Source organism: Triticum aestivum, chromosome 3B, assembly GCF_018294505.1.
Source record: "Triticum aestivum cultivar Chinese Spring chromosome 3B, IWGSC CS RefSeq v2.1, whole genome shotgun sequence".
Taxonomy (NCBI): Eukaryota; Viridiplantae; Streptophyta; class Magnoliopsida; order Poales; family Poaceae; genus Triticum; species Triticum aestivum.
The window spans coordinates 672,527,194-672,532,602 of NC_057801.1; the positions used below are offsets into that span (position 1 = coordinate 672,527,194).

A 5,409-nucleotide genomic window follows, 5' to 3' on the forward strand; every position below is an offset into this window, starting at 1 on the left:
AGACTTTTGATGCACTTAAGCCATATATATAGACGGTCTATTCTGCTAATATTAGCAGAATAACTATTCTGCACACCACTTCGGCACTGCACGCTCAACAGAAGCGCACTGCATCATTTTGACGACGAGCACTGCAATATAGACCAGTGAACTTCTCGTCGGAAAAAACTGCATGCGTTATTTTTTCGGTACTGTTTTTGTTCTAATTTTTTAACCGTTTATCAGAATGAGGCGTGTAATATACCGTTGAAAAGCTATGGATTAGGCGCAACTTCGACATGTTGAACACTTTTCTAGATTCCACACGGTTTAAGAGCAGTTTTGAAAATGGTGCGGCGGATGACGAGTGGCAGCAAGCGTTTTTTTTGCCTTTTTTTCTTAACCGCTTGTCGGAATGAAGCAAATGATACGCCGTTGGATAGATATTATCGAGGTGCATCTTTTACATATATAAATCTTTCTCCAATTCATTACGGTTTAAGAGCAGTTTCAAATTTACTAAATCGCGGAACTCTGTTTTTCAAGTTTTTTAAAATTTTCGGTACTTTTTTCGCTTCAGTTTTTGAACCGTTTGTCGAAACGAGGCGTGTGATACGCCGTTGGAAAGCTATGGACAAGGCGCAACTTTCGTATGTAGAATTGGTTTTCAGATTCCTTGCGGTTTTAAATTAATTTTGAAAATCGTGCGGCGGATACCGAGTGGCAGCGGCCGTTTTTCGCGAAATTTTTGCAAACCTCTGGTCGGAATGATTCAAACGATACACCATTGGAAAGATATCGATGATACGCAACTCTTTCATGTAGAACACTCTCTCTAATTCTTTACGGTTTAAGAGGAATTTCGAATTTATCGAAATGCGGACACTATTTTTCGCGACACCCAAATCGACGTGGGGACTTCATCCGACTGAAAACTGCACTGCATCGAACCAAAAACCGCACTGCATCAGACCGACAAGTGCACTGCATGATTTCTTTTTAGTGGGACGTAAATTTTCCTAAACGAGGTAGCAAACCGCACTTCTTTAGTCTAAAATCCGCACTTCATCAAACGGACAAATTGCACAGCAGGATTTTTTTGTGGAACGTAAATTTTCGCAAACGAGGTGGAGTGCATTTCATGACGAGCGTTGGTAACCAGCAATACTATGAAAAGTGAACCTCGAGACTACCGTAAACAGGCTGCGACGCTACCGAAAGTGAACGGCGTGAGTTTTTTTCCAAACTCAATATTTTTTTATGTGCGTAGACCGCGCGAGTGGACCGCGGGGACTGAGCGAGTGAACTACATATAATGAAAAACGAACTTCATTGAGATATTTTTACCAAGCGAACCGTGGAGGAGTTTTATAGCAAACTGCATGAGACAACAAAGTGAGCTTCAAACTTTACTTATAAAAAAATGGGCAACCACACTGCAATGGCGACACAGGGAACTTCACACGGCGACGAAGTGCACTGCCGCGCCACTACTCGCATCGAGCGCATGGACTACAACAAAAATAGTAACCTACTCAACACACACACACACACACTCCAATACAAAACAATATCCTTTGCATTGGCAGCACCCAGCTGAACGTGCCACAGGTAGAGAATTACATCCCTGGACGCCGTCCACTTTTGTATGTTCCCCATCCTAAGAAAACAACAAAAAAATGAACCGAAGAGAATAGTTAGTGGACTGCGTGTCTGAATAACAAATTATAATGAGGTACCATTTTTACAGATAGCTAGTGTCCTGCATGATGAACTTTGAATTACTAAAAAAGGATGTCACCGGCCACCCTGTGGCGAAAGCAAGGAGTGGAGGAGAGAGCTGCATCCTGCAGGTGAGCGTCATGGCTCGCATGCTCGGGCGAGCTGCACGCCGCACTCCTTCGCACTGCAGTACTTGCCATCCCAACAGTGGACTGCAGGCACTAGCCATGCGTAATGTAAGACAATCACCGACGAACTGCACAAACCATACACGCATCAAACCACATCTCGCTGGAGTGGAGGAGCAAAGTAAGCTACAGCAGGGACGGGAGCGTGAACTCCTCACCTTCTCGTAGGGGAACGGACGCTCGCCAGGGAGCTCCTAGTCACCCACCGCACGCGCGCCGGCACGCGTTGCCGCCTCAGCCAGCACCAGCATGCCGAGCAGACTGCATGTTATCACTATCCAACTGATCAGCAAAATTCTATTTTGACATGGGAGGAAAATTGTTTCTGGTGTGTCAAATCAAATGCAAGATGACTGTGAGCTGCATGGACGCGTTCTCCAGACCACACACAAGGAGGATGCGAACTGCAAGAAAGGGGTGTGGGCAGAAGATGCACATCATTGGAACGAGAGGCGAGCTCCCCATCTTCGACTGCATAAACGCCGGTGGTCGACGAGGGAACAGTGAACTGCAAAAAAGCCTTCTGGTTGCGCCTGCCCGCCATGAGGTGGAGCAGGGCGTGAGGTGGAGCACCCTCCTCCCCCACGATGGTGAAGAAAACCCGACGATATCAGATCCGCGGCAGAGAGAAGCGGTTGGGGTCGTGCCCGCCGGATCCGCGTCGGGGGAAGGAGGCCGGTTGCAGCGGATCCAGTGGCCATCACCGTCACCCACTGGATCCACTGGTCACGAGCCACGTGCTTGGAGAAGGAGGGGCTTCCGCCGGCGGTTAGCAGGAGGGAGGTGCGGGGGCAGCCGGATCTCACCGGATCTGATAGGCTGCGGCGGTTGGAGCGCCTGGTCACATCGGGATGATGAACCGGGCCGGCGACGCGCGGGTCCGCGTGGACGGTGGCGGCTCTGGTTGCGCCCGGGACTGGAGGTGGCTGGGCGGGGCGGCGGAGATCCACGGACGGCGGCGCGACCCCCGGACGGCAGAAACAAGTGGAGGTCGAGGATGGACCGGGAGGAAGGTGGGGGTCGTGGGGGAGAGCAGAGTGGGACGACGCCGGGGAGGTGGGCTACAGCTGCAAGGCATAGGTGGTGCGGTGGCAGGGGGATTGGAGGGAGTTGGTGCGGTGGTGGGGGAGGGAGGGAGACGAAGAAAATGGGCACGAGGGAGATGTGGGAGGAGTGGGGGTGGCTGAGGCGGGGCGGCGCGGGTGGTGGCCGGGGCGGGGCTGCGCGTGGTGGTGGCCGGGGCGGGGCGGTGCGAGGTGGTGGCCAGGGCGGGGCGGCGCGGGTGATCGCCGGGGAGGTAGGGAAGGGGGTAACGAGAGGTGGGGAAGGTGGAGGTAGTTTTTTTGTTTTATGCAGTTTGGCTGTTTTTGCGTATGTGGGGTGGTGGCTACAGTAGTTTCTTCGGGGTGCAGAATAAGGGTTTGGTGTGCAGAATAAGACTCTAGAGGTTGTTATCATAATAGACCCACCCTATATATATATATATATATATATATATATATATATATATATATTTGGGTTAGATTTGTTCAAAACTCAACTTTAAAGAGTGTAAAGTAAAAAAACATGAGAAGAAGCAGTTGTTGACCGTGGCCTGCCCCCTCTCTCGGTGCCGGTCAACTTTCTAGACCGGCACCAAGAGAGAACTTTAAAGAGTGTAAAGTAAAAAACATGAGAAGGGGCAGTTGTTGACCGTGGCCTACCCCCCTCTCATGGTGCCGGTTAACTTCCTAGACCATAGGGGCCACCGAATAGCCCATGCATATACATGCGATGGCCTCCTTTGAGAGCACAAGAAGTTTCGAGGCCAATAGAGCAACAGGACCCGCACTTCGTGCACAAATCGGACACATTCCCTCTTGATACCCATAGAGTATCTCGAAGAATGGGCCTAGACTTGGTCTGTCATCTCGCGATGACATGCACTAACACGGAGAAGCAGTTATTCACCGTGGACTACACCCTCTCGGTGCTGATCAACGCCCTAGACCGCCGGGGCCACCGGATGGGTGCTCAATATAGAGACCGCCCGAGGGGGGGAGGGCACCCCTACATGCGTGTGGCCCATGCATATGCATGCAGGGGTGGTGTGCTATTTGAATAAGCAACGCACCTCCTGACGTGGCACGTGCCTCACAAACCACACACACGGGGCGGGAACGTCGAGGACCGGCTGCGTTCGTCCGTGAGACAGAGTCTTCGGTGAGTGATCCTGTGATAGAACGGGCCTAGACTTGGTCTATCATCTCGCAATGACATGCACTAGCACGAAGAAACGGTTATTCCACATGGCCTACCCCCTCTCGGTGCCGAACAACGCCCTAGACCGCCGGGGCCACCGGATGGGTGCTCGATCTAGAGACCGCCTGAGGGAGGGGAGGGCACCCCTACATGCGTGTGGCCCATGCATATGCATGCAGGGGTGGTGTGCTATTTCAATAAGCAATGCACCTCCTTGACATGGCACGTGCCTCACAAACCACAGACACGTTCGGGAACATCGAGGACCGGCTGCATTCGTCCCCGAGACAGAGTCTTTGGTGGGTGATCACTTGACAGAAGGATCCCAGACTTGGTCTGTCATCTCACGATGACATGGACTAACACGGAGAAGCAGTTATTCACCATGGTCTACACCCTCTCGGTGCCAATCAACGCCCTAGACCGCTGGGGCTACCGGATGGGTGCTCGATATAGAGACCGCCCAAGGGGGGAGGGCACCCCTACATGCGTGTGGCCCATGCATATGCATGCATGGGTGGTGTGCTATTTAAATAAGCAACACCCCTCCTGATGTGGCGCATGCCTCACAAATCACACACACGGGGCGGGAACGTCGAGGTCCGGTTACGTTCGTCCCCAAGACAGAGTCTTCGGTGGGTGATCCCGTGACAGAACGGGCCTAGACTTGGTCTGTCATCTCTCAATGACATGCACTAACACGAAGAAGCGGTTATTCACAGTGGCCTACACACCCTCTCGGTGCCGAACAACACCCTAGACCGCCGGGGCCACCGGATGGGTGCTCGGTCTAGAGACCGCCCGAGGGGGGAGGGCACCCCTACATGCGTGTGGCCCATGCATATGCATGCAGGGGTGGTGTGCTATTTCAATAAGCAACGCACCTCCTTGACGTGGCACGTGCCTCACAAACCACACACACGTGCGGGAACGTCAAGGATCGGCTGCGTTCGTCCCCGAGATAGAGTCTTCGGTGGGTGATCCCGTGATAGAACGAGCCTAGACTTGGTCTGTCATCTCGCGATGACATGCACTAACATGCATAAGAAGTTATTCCCCGTGGCCTACCCCCTATAGGTGCCGAACAACGCCCTAGACCGTCGGGGCCACCGGAGGGGTGCCGGTCTCTGGAACCGGGCGAGGCATGGAAAAAGCACAAGACGGTAATTATGATGTGCTAAGGTTGTTTGCCAAGCATGGAAGAAAACAAAAAAAAGTATAATGCATATTATCGAGAATGCACAAAAAGGAAAAATATCAAGGTTAGATGATTTTCGAG

The 5,409-nt window shown here is 52.1% G+C and overlaps 1 long non-coding RNA gene across 1 annotated transcript; it reads right to left on the minus strand.

Moving 5' to 3' along the window:
• Nucleotides 1–1,375: 1,375 nt before the first annotated feature.
• On the minus strand, nucleotides 1,376–3,309 carry LOC123071623 (uncharacterized). The gene is made up of 2 exons (XR_006434469.1): nucleotides 2,048–3,309; nucleotides 1,376–1,957 (listed from the first exon to the last, which is right to left on the minus strand). It is a non-coding gene; the product is annotated as an uncharacterized lncRNA (long non-coding RNA).
• Nucleotides 3,310–5,409: the final 2,100 nt, after the last annotated feature.